This window comes from Lactuca virosa, chromosome 1 (assembly GCF_052849685.1).
Source record: "Lactuca virosa cultivar CGN04683 chromosome 1, Lactuca_virosa_CGN04683_v6, whole genome shotgun sequence".
Classification (NCBI taxonomy): Eukaryota; Viridiplantae; Streptophyta; class Magnoliopsida; order Asterales; family Asteraceae; genus Lactuca; species Lactuca virosa.
The window spans coordinates 145722769-145739638 of record NC_136426.1 but is presented as its reverse complement, the minus strand read 5'-3'; the positions used below and the strand labels follow the sequence as shown (position 1 = coordinate 145739638).

Sequence of the window (16870 nt, the reverse complement as noted above, 5' to 3'; positions counted from 1 at the left end):
CTCTTGCGAGGGGCATGTAGCCTGTCGTCTAGAAACAAACGGAGTCGTCCAAAAAAAAATTAGCCTACTTGATTTTGAAACTGCAACCAAAGTTTACTCAACTTGAGACTTTTTATTTCAGAAACCACATGGAAAGCAAAATAAAGTAATAAGCTAATTATAATCACATCCAAATAGTTTATATATTGAATCGTTTTTATAACGCGTTTAGTATTAAGAAAAAAAATATACTAAATTAAAAATCGTCGTTATAGAATATAAAACAAACAAATGCATCTGATGAACATTTTGAGTAATTAACTAAATTCATAAGCCCTTCTTTACATCTCTTAAAAGTTAAAACTAGCAGAAATCATAATATTCAATATTTCGAAAACAAAATAACAAAGAATTTAACCAGAAAAAAATAGCGATTATGCTACGTTTTTATGACGAGAGGTGGACGACGACGACGAAGGCATGAAGGCGAATACAATGAGGCCACCCAATATGAAGATCGGAAGCAGCAACAGCATGAACGGCGGCGGCGGTAGCGGCGGAAGTATCAAAGGAAGTATCAGCAACGACGCCGTTAAACCTACCAGCACCACCATTGATTCCAAACTGAAATAGCTGCTCCTGGTTTTCGATTTTGACATCATCGTCATCCTTCTTCCTCCAAAATTATTATTTGACAATGATCGGTCATCATACACCGCCGGCGCCGGCACCGCCTTCTTTCCCCCTTGCTGTTGTACCACCATTGTCGCACTACCGCTTTCATGAGCGCTCATCTTCATGTTCATTCTTCTCACTTCCATAACAACACTTGACTTTATCCCGATGTGATCGATCGATCTTCTCTATAGGAAAGGGCTATAATTTATAATTTATAATTTATAACTCTTCAGGAACATGTACAGTATTTGCTTTTCGATCTACAAATTTTCGACCTGAAATCCATACACACAAGGAAGTTAGATCATAAATCCTGAATCTAAAAAACTAAAAATCTAAAACAAACATATTTGAAGGTGAATTGATGAGAGAAAAACGCAAATACGTTGTGATTTACTAATTGTACGAGAGATGATTTGAAATTATAGAAGATTAATTACCTGATGGAATTTGGTTGTGAAGATGAAGATCGGAATGAGGAAAAGGGAGATGTGAATTGTGAATTGTGATTGAGGATTGAATGAATTTGAGATTAAAATCCATGGGAATAGGAATAGGGGTGGCGTGAGGTGGTCGGATTCAGTGAATTTGCGAGGACAAGTGGGGGTGGGTGGGGGCTGTTGCAGCGCAAGTAGTTTCCTCTTTTTGAAAGTCTGTGGGTGCGTTTTTCAAGACCGGGTGGGATTCTCAGTCTCTAGACAATCTCTTTGTTATCCGTCAAGTCTCAAGTGTCAACACCCTTTTCACCCATCACGCTACGTATACAATTTCACAATTTTTTCTCATCTAAGATTCGATTACTAATTACGAATCTGCTTCGAAAATTATTGAATATATGGTCATAAAGAAACAAAAAACAATATTTGGATGTGATTTGAATTTGAATATTTATAAGATGAAATGACAAAAATAGCAATTTTATAAAAAATAAAAAATAAAGAAAGTTTCACCAATAACCATTTATTTTATGATGATATGTACTAAAAAAAACAATGTTGTTTTGGTATTTAGCAGGGAAGTAGAATTTCATATAGTAGAATGCTTTCGTAAGTAAGGACGATTTCAGCATGGCTAAATGCAAAAAATAGAAAGCGGTGACGATTTCGGTATGACTAAATGCAAAAAATAGAAAGCGGTGACATTTTGAGCATTATGTTCATTTTATAGTGTTCTTTCCCGTTTCGTAGTGCATGATTGTAAGATAGGTGGTTATCGGTGAAATTTCATTATATTTTGAATAGTTCTTTGTTAAAATCTTAGAAATATAAGTTATTTTTATTATTCTATATTTTAATATGAAATTATATTAATTATTTCTTAGGTGTTTTAAAAAGGTTAATTTTGTTCTTAATGTTTGGATATTTCTATAAATTAAAATAATCTAATTTTGCGGGTAATAGTTAATACTTAACAAAATTGATATTGAATGATATTTAGTCGGGGTGGTTTGACATTGGAAGCATAGTATACACACTTGGTTGGTTATTTAATGAGATATTATTACCAAATGGTTTTTAGACAAACGGATTCTTGCTACTACATCATAACAAAGATTCATATCATGTATTCAAGTTTCAAGAAAGTTCTATAACATCTACCATGAATCATCATGGATAAACTATGGAGCTTAACTAGAAGAAAGAGAGAACACCTTAATCCCCTTATATGGATTAAACATTGTATCTCTTCTTAATTTCTCGATAAGATCGACCTCAAAACCCTAAAATCATCATTTGATAGTTCTGCAATTGATATGAGGAGAAAGTGATGCAAATGACCGACTTAAGGCCAGATAAATGTGTCATCTGTCGCAGGTTATGCATCACGTGTTTAACTTGGACGCGACACATTGAACTTAAGTTGTGTCGCATAGAGCAACAAGCGCATCGTGTTCTCCTTTTACCATAGCAACGTACTTTAAACGCTTCGTGTAAACTTGTAAAATGCCCCTTAGTTTAAAATTTTACATATGTAACCAAAATATTCAAATTTGTTGGGTTGTTACATACTATACACTTATATTTTTTTTCCCTAATGAATTCTTTTATTCTCCTAAGTTTAACGTATGGATTCAAAATAACCTCCTTCACAAGATAAAAGATAATTCATTTAGGGGATATAAGGTGTCTGAAAGTGAAGGTTATTGAACATAAAAGCTTTTTCAATGGACCGATCTTTATGTATTCATCCATGATGCATACAAACGAAAAACACATTTTCTCTTATTTGAATATCTAACACATCTAGCAACTGACCTTGCGTATTCAATATGAATTACATTTTATCTATACATAGTTAATAAGACATAGTTTCAATTGCTAAAAACTCTCATACTTCTCACCAACCTATGGTTTCATGAGATTATAATTTATGATGTGATCATGAATAATAACTTCACCACTAGTGTCATTCTCATCATCATCAAGATGGGCTATGTTCTCATCATCATAAAGATTTCCATATATATCATCCAAAAACTCAGATTGATCCTCGCAAAGGGTTGTAAGACTGGATCCCTACAAGATGGAAAGTTGTGCCTATGAATTCTCCCTTTTCATAATCCATGGATATACTTATCAAAAGCATCTCATCACCAAACTTGACTTCATAATCAGGATCATCGCTATTCAATTTCTTACCATTCTTCCTTAATTACCTTGTTTTATGATGACATTTTCTTCTTCGATTTCAAAATCCTAAACATGCTTATGGTTTGAGAGAGTTTAGCTTTGCTCTATACTTTCATCCTTACCTGAATATATATATATATATATATATATATATATATATATATATATATATATATATATATATATATATATATATATATATATATAGGCGTAGGTTATTCTATTCAAACTAATTATTGTGTTATTGTATGCATAAATGTGGGCCAATCATTTTACTTATTTTAAGAAAGTGATTAATACATATTATTGAATTAAAAATAATTGAAAAATACCATCCAATTTAACTAGAAGGGCATTTTAGTCAATTAATATATATTTAATAAAGGAAATTTGCATATTTTAAGGGATCATAGATTTTATTAATTTTAAAAATCCGCTTTTTACTAATTTAAGGTTTTTAATTCGGACATTCTGACAGAATATGTTTGAGTATGTTCAAAAATAATAATATTCTAGAATAACAAATTTTCTTGATCATGACTTTAAAATTTTCTTGTAGAATAACAAATTCTCGAACCAGCAATTGAAGAATTAAAACAAAAATTACATTAATTCTTATAGAATACATGTAACAATTGTCAAGAATTACATTTATTGTTAAAGAGTAAAACTAAAAAACTTTCAAATCGGGAAAAAAAAATCAAAATCTAACAAATACACTAATTTATTCTAAAAGAATAATGTTGCTAAGAAACACTTTTAATTTTGTTGCCCGTTTTTCAAGCATCAACTTCTGTGAAAACAAAACAAAATTGTAGTTTAGATTTCAATAATGCATTAGCAAATGAAAAATAAAAAACTAAATTCTTTTGGAAAAAGATGTGAACTTGTGAATTGCACCAAAACCAACAAACAAGAATTGTAGAACATGCATAAATCAGTGAGAAAATATCCATACTCCATTCCAACAGAATTGGAATTCATTATTCCATTCCAACAGAATCGGAATTCCATTCAGTGCCATCTTTTAACTACACAACTTTACTTTATCGAATTTTTAGAGCCTTCTTCCATAATTTTTACTACCTAAAAAGACTAACATTTGGTAGGAGGAACCATTGTAAATTGTGATTGATACTTTTGCATATAATATCTACATCAACAGAAACTAAGTCAATAAAACCTGCAAGAAAATGCAACTTGGTATTAGTTATATTTCATTTGTATAATTATAATAACACTGATGGAATGATAAAAATGCACCCAAAAAGTGGCCATAACTACAAATCCCAAGCATTTTAACCAACATGTGTGTGTATCTAGAGAAATTTTCCATGGGTGTTCATCCTAGAAATCTAAGCATTCAAGTATAAAAAATACAAAACTATATCCAGTTATATGATTTTGATATCAACTTTGATCCCATGACAATTTCGCACTTCAAAACAGTACGTACTCATCAGAAGATAGCTTCATACAACGAAAGGGGTAATTCAAAATACTATGAAGCAAACATAATCCAACTGTTGAATGTGAATTAATTGAAGAAAAAACCTAACCATACCATCGTCATTATCATAGGATTTGATTACAAATTATGCATACCTAAATGGCATATTACTTAGGGCAAAATAACCAGAAACCCCGCCAATCAAGAATTGATTCAAATTATTACATGATAATGGAAGAATTACTCACCAGCGCAGTCGAAAACGATAGCAAATTGCGATCTCATCAGCTACAGCCAAGCACGATATAACCCAACCACTCAGCGTCATCCACAGTGTCATACTCTAAGGTACTGCCATAGTCGTACCTACTGTTACCATCGACCACAAAGCCATCCACACCTTCTCTGATGTTCCCATCGACCACATCGACTTGCGAAGCCGACCGACGAACCTTCGTTGCTCCGGCCATTGATGTTCGCGTCTCTTCTTCAGAACCTTTTCATCTTCATTCCTTGACACCTACCAGCCGACCGAGAAGAGCGCACCGTTGCTCACCGTCGCTGCTACTACTGCTACCGATTTGGTGATGAAGATTCGCAGGCCGTATATAAGAGGGGGGAATTAGGTTAAAATCAACGATAACTAGCAAAATTATAGGGAGTATTTGTGGAAGTTATTTCTCAAATTACCTAGTTATCCTTATTGATTTATTTAATTATTGTTTTTTCTATTAATTTTTTATTGGTCCACAATAATGCATAGAATAACACAATACTTAGTTAAAACATATGAACCTCTCTCTCTTTCTCTCTCTCTCTCTCTCTCTCTCTCTCTATATATATATATATATATATATATATATATATATATATATATATATATATATATATATATAGAGAGAGAGAGAGAGAGAGAGAGACTGTTTAGCTTTTGACTGTTGAATTCTATATATATATATATATATATATATATATATATATATATATATTGGGAGTGTTTAGCTTTTGACTGTTGAATTCTACCTTATATACATACATATATATGTTTTTTATTTAATGATTCACGTTAGCAATGAGTTAGTAGTTGGTAATTTTGAAACCGGTTCTCTAAAGAAAATAACAAAAAAATAGAAAATGTTGGGCTTAATTTGGTAAAACAAAAAGTTTTGGCTTAAACAGGAAAAATAAAAAAGTATTATGTCTTGATTGAAATTCAAATTATACAGTTTTAAGTTTTAACCCCTTTTTATTGTTAATTCTTCAATTAATATCCACTTACCAAGGAATAACATTATCCATTTTTGGTTAATATAAAAGTTTAAATTTTAAAATGAAAATGATCCATTTCTTTGATAAGATAGGCTTTTGCATAATAGGTTGTATTATTGTTTTATAGCATCTCTTTTTAAGGATAAGAATTAAGAGTTTTGAGCCAAATCTATTATAATATTGTATAAAAGGATGGATAATATAATTACCATAAGTATCCAAAATACCATTAATAAAAATCAAGATGAACAAATATTCAAAATCTATATTATCAATATCTTGTAATTATTAACAATTATAGAAAAGGTCGAAAATCTTATCTAAAATGGTAAGTTGAAGTTGATCTTGTGACAAAAAAAATGGATACCACCAATTTTTGGCTCACATTAACCTGTAAGTTTTGCTTAAATGATGTTGAGATGATATGTATCTAACACATCATTAAATGATTAAGGTCATAAAAATGGCAAGATACTTTTTCATTTGTCACCTCTAAATTTAGAAAAATAAATCAATTCATACGTGTTAAATTATAGAGCTGACAACATATATTAAGTTACTTGTCAACTTGTTGAATTATTTGGCAGTCGTCGTCTTCTTCACTCATTTACATTTTTATATCAAAATCATTTGGATGTTAACATTTGGCAAGTTTGTATTATTTTCGTTTTAAAATTGAAGCAAAAGAAACCCATTTGGGGCGTTGAATATGTAGTTAAAGATTGAGAAATCTCCAATAAAGTCCTAATATTTTAGGCCAGTTTACGATTTAGTCCCAAATTAATTTTTGTTTACAAAAAAGGATAGATTACTAGCTAAAACTTCGGAATAACCCTTCGTGGCCAGTTTCACAGATTTAGCCGGTATCTCGTCTTTTTTCGTTAATTGATCCAAATTTGGGGGCATTTTCATTAATTAATCAAATTTTAGGGTTTTTTCATTATTTTTTTACCAATAAACCAAAATATTTGGACTTTTGTGAAGATTACCTTTAAACTAAGTTAAGATGTATCATTCCCCGTCTTCTTTCTTGCGCTTACTGTGTGTTTTCATCGTCGTCGTCAAGCCCAACAACAAAAATCTCACTCACAAGCATCATTAACTCCATTGATTTTCCAAAATCATCAACTCACAACTCTATGATCATCTTTCAATCTCTAAATTAAGAAAGGAGAAAATCCGTGTTGATTACGTAGATGTCCCTATTACCTACCCATGACTTAAACCAAGGTTCCAACACTCGAATGTTCCTATTACACTCAAATGAACCTATTCTTAATGCTTTTCAATACAAAATACCGAGTTGAGTTTTTTTACCCATGTTGAGTATTTTAAGCTCGATGGTTTATTCTTCATGGTTTTCAAGCCCTTTTGTAAGGAAACGAGGGTCAAGTAAGACTTGAGCCAAGGTAGCAGTGGTTGAACCATGTAGGATTCGTCTTCTGTTGTTAACAGCACTATGGCTAACACTATTAGTGTATGGGTTCAAACAATGCTTTAAGTCATGGTTAGGTAATAGGAACATCCGAGTGTTGGAACCATGGTTTAAGCCATAGTTAGGTAATGGGGACATTCACGTATTCAACAAGGTTTTTCTCCTTTCTTCATTTGGAGATTGAAAGATGATCGTAGAGTTGTGAATGGACGATTTTGGAAAATTAATGGAATTAACAATGCTTGTGAGTGAGATTTTTGTTGTTGGGTTTGACGATGACGATAAAAACACACGGTGAACCTAGAAAGAGCGCAAGAAAAAAAGACGTGGAATTGTACATATTAACTTAGATCATATAATATATATTAGTTTAAAGGTAATATTCAGAAAAGTCCAAATATTTTGGTTTATTGGTAAAAAATAATGAAAAAACCCTAAAATTTTGATTAATTAATGAAAGCCCCAAAATTTGGATCAATTAACAAAAAGAGACGAGTACCGGCTAAACCTGTGAAACCCGGGGTTATTCCGAAGTTTTAGCCGGTAATCTATCATTTTTTGTAAACAAAATTTAACTTAGGACTAAATCGTAAACTGACCTAAAATATTAGGACTTTATTGGAGATTTCCCTTAAAGATTTTTTTTGGAACAACATAGATATTATTAATACTAGATGATATAAAAATAAATACAGTATAGATATACAATATTAAATTATTAATAATGGTCTTTATCGTTTCCTTTATACAATTATATATTTGTACTTCCACCATGATGAGTTACTAAGGTGCTGTTTGATTTTCTGAAGCAAAAATTAATGAAGTCTGCGGACCACCTCTGCAACCCTCTGCAGTAGAAGATGTGGACCAAACGGCTGCAGAGTGTAATAAGAAGCGTGTTTGTTTTTTTAACATCTGCATACTGCTGCAGATATTAAAAAATTAAAATAAACTAATTTCATAAACCGAAAATAGTTTTTTAATACGTAAAATTTAATAATGTATAACATTTCGGCAAAAATTAATGATATCTCAGTAAAAAATAATGATATTTCAACAAAAAAAATAAAGATATTTTAGTAAAAAATAATGATATTTCATTAAGAAATTATCATTATTGAATATAAAAAAACCAAAAAAAAAATTCAACAAGAATAAACAAAAAAAAACGAAAAAAAAGGTGAAATAAAATTTCAACAACATATAATCAAAATTAGAGCAAGAAAAAAAGAAGAAGAAGAGGTTGGAAGAGGTTGGAAGAGGCAGTACAAGTGCTGCGCCAAACAGAGCACGCGCAGAGGTTTTTGACTCCGAAGACTTCTAAAAAACAAACAGCTGCGAGATGAAAAGTGATGTGCGTGTACTGCGTCGCACAACAATAAGCGGTTTGAAGATGTTTTTTCCAAAAAACAAAAGCACCTAAGTTGTCGAAACTAAGGAGGGGAAATGCATGTGAATTGTGATGAGACTCATGCAATTGAAGAATAATATATATATATATATATATATATATATATATATATATATATATATATATATATATATACACACACGTTATAAACAAAAACAAATTAAGAGAATAACATTTAAAAATTATGTTATTTGTAATTAAAAACACATGTAAGCAAAATGAATGTTATGACAGAAGTATACAATCAACAAAACCAATATAAATAAAACAAACGAAATTCAAATATATGTAATATACAAGAATCAGTTTACAGAAAACATACTTGAATGTTGATGTTTACAACAGAAACACAAATACGAAATTATGTTGTGACAACCGTCAATTTCAAGTCAAAGTCAAAGTCAACAAGTCAAAGTCAACAAGTCAAACCGGTCAAACTTAACTAGTACTTCTATGATAAAAGTTATTCTATGTATAAAAATGTGCATTTGTATGTCAAGAATTCAAGTGTCTCGGAGAATCTATGTGTTTATCAATGTGAAACCCTAAGAAGGGAGTTAAACGCATCAAAACACGACTATGGACCCTTTTGGGGACTTAAAATAATCATAAACGACGCATAACGGGGTTCACGAACCTTGCATTGTGAGGCTATACAATAATATTGACTAAAAATAAATCTCTCCCAAATCTCTCTCAAAATCTCTCTCAACTTTCTATAGTTATACGGGTCATCCCGACCCTTAACTTGGCCAAAAACCGCTTGAAACGGGAAGTTTACTTGAAAAACAGCCCTATAGGACCGAAACCCTAATGGAACCGAGCCTCTTGGAAGCGAAACCCTAAGAAGCGAAACACCTCTTTTGGACCGAAGCTTCTATGTCCGAACCCTCTCACGACCGAATGTCCCCTTTCAGAACCGAACTTAGCCTCTTCGGAACTGAAGCCAACCACCGAGACCGAAACTCAAGTACACCCGAAATGAACCGAGCCCTCGGTCCATTTCGCTTCCATTTCCCTTCGAACCCGAGAGCCACTTTCGCTTCTGTCACCTTCGGACCCGATCCCCTCCTCCGGTTCCTTCTTCTCCCTACCCTCGGTCCTTAACTCCAAGAACCGAACCCTCGCAGGTTCGCTCCTATTGTCCGGTTTTCGACTACTTTCGCCTGTTAAGCCCGTTTTTGACGATTTTGACGGGGATTTTTCACCAAATTCATATTTTTATAATTTTAAACTCCCTAAACTCATATTTTATTCATATCTCAAGGATTTATTAATTATAAATCATTATTTTACAATAAAGAAAATAGCTTAGAATATCAAGTGGGTCAAGTGTGCCCACGTGCCTTCCATGTGTCACCTCCTCATTAGCCAACCCTATCCACATCACACAAACCAAAGCAAACATCCTATAAATCTTGCAAATTGCTCCAACAACCTCCTATATAAAGAAATCCCTAGAGGATTTCTTGGTTTGCCTTGATCATTTCCTTCACCATCAAACACACTTACACTTCTCTTACCCCTCAAGAAAGCTTCTTTTTCTCTCTACTTCCAGCCACTTTTTGAAGGAGTTCTTGAGCTATTACTTCACTTTTTGGTAAGTATTTCATCTAAACTCAAGTGTTATTCCATGTTTTCATAACATCCTTGAATCATCTACCCACATTTTAACACCAAAAATCGTTCTTAGGATCATCCAAACTTTCACGTGTTCATCAAGTGTTCTTGACTTGATACTCCTCGTCTTCGACCTTCCACTCTTCAAGAAATCACTCAAGGTGAGTTCATACCCCTACATTTTCCAGTTTTCTTTAGTTTTCAGGGGGGGGGGGGATACAAGTTAAAACACCAAAACATATTTGAAACTTAACTTGACAGCTTACAACAGAAAAGTTGTGACCTGTTCACGAACTGTTTTACCCAACTTAAACTTAATATTTTTCAAAACTGTTTAATATGAAAATATTTCAGGTTTATACCTTTAAAATGACTACTTGCATATCTCCATACGAGTTTTCTACAATTTATGGTGATTTTTACAAAACTGCCTATCACTGCAGCAACAAAATCGGACCAGGTTGTGAAGATGAACATTTTCACACTGGTTTGAGACCACCAAAAATTATAGGAAAATTTATGAATACATTAGACTCTTTTTCCAAACTCTCAGAGTTTACGGATTCAGTTTTAGACTTACGATGATTTTTCTATAAATACTCTAAAACAGCGACAATTAAGGGTAAAACTGTCAAAACAAGTTTAAGGGTTATTCACACCTTGTAACATGCTGAGCAAGGTGTGTAAGATTTACACTTAGTATTTTCAATGTCATTTTTATTGAAATACAAAGTCATGCACACATCAAGGTTTCATCAAATCATAACACACTACTGATAAACTATAATAGGTATAGTTTGAACACCTCGTTTATCAAAGAAACGGTAATACAATCGATTTACAAAACGAGTATTTCATTACAAACTACGTGAACTTGTTAATGAATAAATTTGTGAGACATTCAACTTCGGGGTACTCTTAAGTACCACAGAAAAAGTCCTGTAGTTATAATCAGAATCTCTTGGAGGGAGAGCGTGATATTTGTGTATAGATCTATATTGGGTCTGACAAACCCGCACCTAAGCTGCTTGAAACAGCTAGACCGACAGGTCTGGGGTGACAAGTGTCATAACATTCCGACGCCTGAAGAACGTCGAGTACGAGACCTTCGAGTTTTAGCATGGTTATAACATCTCACATGGGGAATGAACAAAACACACAGTTCACGGGGATTTAAGAATTCCACAAAAAGGAGTTTTATTTAAATATAAAACCACACATAAGTATGACGATTTACTTATATATACTAAGCCTTGGTTCAGTTAAGACTACAACAAACCTTTAGAAAATATTGGATTTTCTGGAAACAAACTTGTAACAAACTTTAAGGAACAACATCCATTTTCATTCATAAATTGTTTATGAACTCACCAGCTTTAATGCTCATACTCTTTCAAAAACAACTTGTATTCTCCGGTAATCAGTAATACATGTATCCACAAGATTTTTGAAGGCAAGACGCTAAGGCGCAGATTTTTGCAATATTTTGACATCATATGTAATTTATTTGGAAACATGTATTTTTGCAACAATGTAACCTTTTAAATTATATTTATGATGGTTGTGTTTACTTTCTTCACTATGGTTATGATACTGAGCATGACGTCCTCCGCCCCCGAACGTTTCCGCCGTTCCGGTTTGGGGGTGTGACAGATTGGTATCAGAGCTTTGTTTATAGTGAACTAAGTATATCGAACCACGTAAGATATACAAACTATAAATACAACGGGACAAAAATTCTCTGACGTAGCTTTTTCAAAAGTACTTTAAAAATAAAAAATTGTATTTTTATAAAAGTACACGCACAATCGCACTCATTAATTCAGTATCATAATGGCAATAGCATTGAGACAAGTTGGACACCATGATCCAGCTTCGGGGTATGTAGTCAGATCTTGGATGAATATAGCCTGATCAACTATATTTAGCCAAGGTATGACCAACGTATGTCGAAGAAGAATCATGATGAGCAACAAGTCTTCAACCTACCAAAAACCTCGAGAATCAAACATGAAAATACTATAGGAGTATTTTAACACAAAAACCGTAATAATCACATTATAAATTGCGATAACTAACTTCTTACTCCCAAAATTTCTCGCGATATCCTTCTTATCCCTATTCTCGTACAGGCGCAATGGCGGGATTTCACTTGCCGGGTGACCCCTACTTCCCCAACCAAGGGAATGTCGGTTGGATTGTGGAAGACCCAGAGGAAGATTCCGAAGAGGAACCCATGGAAGAAGAAGAACCCATGGAGGATGAGGAACCCATGGAGGAGGAAGAATCAGTAGACGGTGAAGAGGAAGAAGACTTAGATGGAACCGACTCCGAACCCGAAGTTTACAATCCACACCCTGCCCCTATCCCTCTGCAACACTTCCAAGGAACGACGCCCCAATGGGCCGAAACTATACATAGATGGAGCCGAGAGCAAGGTCAACGACCTCCCTATGGCATGGAACAAGGTTTTTACGACCTCAGCCGAGGAGGGTCAGCCGACAAATCCCTTCCTATCATGGTTCACCGTGTCGCACGCCACGAGGAGCAAACAAGGATAAACACCCGCTACCTCTTGGAAATTGGTGCCACCAGCCAAGTCAACTCCGTTCGCCTTCGCCGGTTGGATGATGACCACGATCGGACTCGAGACCGTACCGAGGTTCTTCGACAGGAAATGGCCGCGACCCGAGCAGAAGTACAAGAGCTCCGGGAACACCAAGCCACTTTAGAAGGACGTCTGGCAGAAGCAGAGCGCCAAGCGGCAGAATCCAGAGCTGAAATGAGGGAAACAAGGAACTTCGTGTCTTCACTTCGTGATCCTCAGAGCTTCAACCGTCGTAAGTAGTGTTTGCACTGCTCGCTTCAGTTTAATCTAGTTTTGCGGATAAGTACTACTATTGTTTTCTAGTATTTTATGTCCGATCTCGTGATTTAAGTGTTTACACTTTCGGGATCTGTTAGGCGGTCAAAATTTTCCCATACATTGATGTAGCATAGACCCCTTGTAGGGGCAAATTTTCTCAAATATTGTATACTAAGTTATATCAATGAAATTGACGCGCTATTTGTTTTATTGGGAACATTACAAAGATTATTTTCAGATTAAATTTACTGGTGGCCAATTCATGATTTTTTTTATGTATAAATCAAAGTTATATATACTTAAGACCATGTCAACCTGGAAATGGTGGTTCCGCCTTGGATCCTGTTCCTTGTTTGGTTGTGGACCCATGGCAGACCCATTAGATTCGAAAGTTTATTTAATCTTAATGATATGTAAATATTATACATCAAACGATTGTCGTATGGGCCCGGTATGGATTCTATCACAGACATTTCATGTGAATCAAAACTATCAAAATTCATAAAGTCTATATTTCATTATCTATAGACCTCTAGTATGAATGGATTCTTACAACATCTTTACAAGTAGGAATCATGATGCATATTAAGAACTAATAATGTTTAGTTCTAACTCTCGACTTGTGAGCGTTATCAAAGACTTATTGTCTTTTCATTCTTGATATGGCAGAAAATGCCACCTCGTAGAAATCCTAGACGTGCCAGCGTCGCAGGAGCTGCAGCGCCACCACCGCCACCACCCCCTCAGTTGGACCCAGTAATGTTCCAGGCTGCTGTAACAGCTGCAGTAGCAGACGCAATGTCCCAAATCAGCACCAATAATATGGGTGGTGCGGGTAATGGTGCCACAAATTCTAACCACGGGGACAGCCAGGGACGCTCGAGAGAGTGTACCTACAAAGACTTTACAAGTGCCAAACCCAAAACCTTCAATGGAAGCGGAGGTGTCATAGCGTTGTTGCAATGGTTCGAGAAAACCGAATCCATCTTCGAAATATGTGCATGCCCTGAAGTAAGCAAGGTCAAATTTGCAGCATGCACATTCTCTGAAAGGGCCCTCACCTGGTGGAATGGCCACGTCAAAGCATTGACACTTCCGGTGGCTAATTCGATAACACGGGAAGACCTGAAAACCATGTTGACGAAGGAATACTGCCCAAGGGGCGAGATACAGAAGTTGGAAGAAGAACTTTGGGGTCTCAAAATGACAGGCTCTGACATCCTGTCTTATACCTCAAGGTTTAGCGATCTAGCCATGATGTGTCCCGGGATGGTTACTCCGGAAAGCAAAAAGGTGGAAAGATACATATGGGGACTATCTCCCCAACTTCAAGGAAACGTATTGTGTCACACCCCCAAACCAGAATGGCGGAAACATTCGGGGGTGGGTGACTTCACGTAGTATCATAACAGTTGAATATTTGTAAAGAAAGTAAACACAACCATCATAATTATAATTTAAAAGTTACATTGTTGCATGTGATACATGTCTCAAAAGAATATTACAATATGATGATTTAATAAGTTTTTCAAACTGATGCCTTAGCGTCCCTTCTCCAAAATGTAACATCCCAAAAATACAGTCTGAAAATTCCGTTTTAAATCAGTAATAAAACCATAGTCATCATACGTCGTAGAAAAATCACAACAATGTATCTCAGAATAATATAACAACTCTCATGTATATCAGAGTATAAACATCCCAGGCTGAACAAATGGTGTGTGCACTGCAATCTTTCCGAGCTCCTCTTTTGAAAACTGAGTACCTGAAACCAAAACTAAAAACTGTAAGCACGAAGCTTAATGAGTCTCCCCAACTACCACATACCATACAATAACATATAAAGCACATATTGGGCCTCGCCCACTGCATCGGACCGAAGTCCGGAAACTGCATCGGACCGAAGTCCGGAACTAACCAGGGCATTGCCCTCTGCATCGGACCGAAGTACGGAAACTGCATCGGACCAAAGTCCGGAACTAACCAGGGCCTTGCCCTCTGCATCAGACCGAAGTCCGAAAACTGTATCGGACCGAAGTCCGGAACTAACAAGGGCCTTGCCCTCTGCGTCGGACCGAAGTCCGGAAACTGACTGAACATAGCATAGCATAATCATAACTACTAGCATAAACACATATATTGCATACTGCATCGGACCGAAGTCCGAAACACATAACACAAAGTCATGCTTGAATCACAAAGACATCGAGCACACGGAACTTACTGCATCGGACCGAAGTCCGGAACTGACCGAACATAGCATAACATGATCATGACATATAATATGAACACATATACTGCATACTGCATCGGACCATAGTCCGGAACACATAACACATACCATGCCTGTATCACAAAGACACCAAGCATACTGAACTACTGCATCGGACTGAAGTCCGAAACTACTGCTAACTTAAACGGGCCGACATTGTGGCAGTAGACCCGTTCCTACTGAAAGGAAACTCACCTCACACTGCTGAAGTCCCGAAGACATAACCCCACATTGCTGAAGTCCCGCAGACTCAACCCCAGTTGCTGGATGACAGATTCCCGAACTGTCAATACCAAAATAACACCCAATTAATAATTGGGTTCCAACTCATAACCATAAGTCCATACTTGGGTAAAAGACTACTTTACCCCTATCTTAGCTTGATTCCAGCCCAAGGCCCAAACCAAAGGCCCAAAAGTCTCATAATGGACCAAGGCCCAACTATGGCCCAATTTTCCAAATTGGGCCCAAACCTTTACATGGACTTCCCTTAAGGCCCAATTATTCAGTCCAATCCAACATGTCTCATTCCAAGGGCCCAATATCATACAACCATCTAGGCTCAAACTATGGCCCATCTATGGCCCAATTTTCCAAATTGGGCCCAATCCTTCATATGGGCCTTACCCTAAAGCCCAACTAATTACTCTAGTTCATTTGATTATTCTTGGATGGCCCAACACAAAGCCCAAGTGAAACTAGGGTTTCACATAAAATGACGATTAGGGTTAAGTGTTTCTTACTTAACCCATTAAGTCGTTTACTCTACTAGATAAGTGCTATGAAGTGATTGGGCTTAATACACAATCCAATCTCAATGGCCCAAGAGTGGGTCCAATAAGTCTAAGGCCCAATTACTCATAATTAGGGTTTTCTAAACCCTAATTAGGGTTTCCACCCCAAACATGGCCCAATAGGCCCAACATAAATCTTCAAGCCCATTAGGGTTTTGCTTGTGGGGCACCACCCACTACCACCTCGGGTAGTGGTGGTCAATGGCGGCTCACGGCGGCGGCCACCACCTTACGGTGGTGGTTATCATTATTTTTATTATTAACCAAAGCTAATTACAATTACAATGTTTAATCCAAACATAAACACACACACACTAACTAACACACACACATAGCCATACCATGGTGGCCGGCGGTGGCGCTTGGCGGCAGCCACCACCTCACGGTGGTGGCGGTGGCTCTTCTGTGAACTCCGGCTACCCAAAACACCCAAACCCACATACAGCTAATAAAATACAACCACACA

At 35.7% G+C, this 16870-nt stretch overlaps 1 long non-coding RNA gene across 1 annotated transcript; it reads right to left on the bottom strand.

Moving 5' to 3' along the window:
• Positions 1-271: 271 nt before the first annotated feature.
• On the bottom strand, positions 272-1228 carry LOC145159437 (uncharacterized). The gene is made up of 2 exons (XR_013737729.1): positions 1098-1228; positions 272-932 (listed from the first exon to the last, which is right to left on the bottom strand). It is a non-coding gene; the product is annotated as an uncharacterized LOC145159437 (long non-coding RNA).
• Between the last annotated feature and the right edge of the window lie 15642 nt (positions 1229-16870).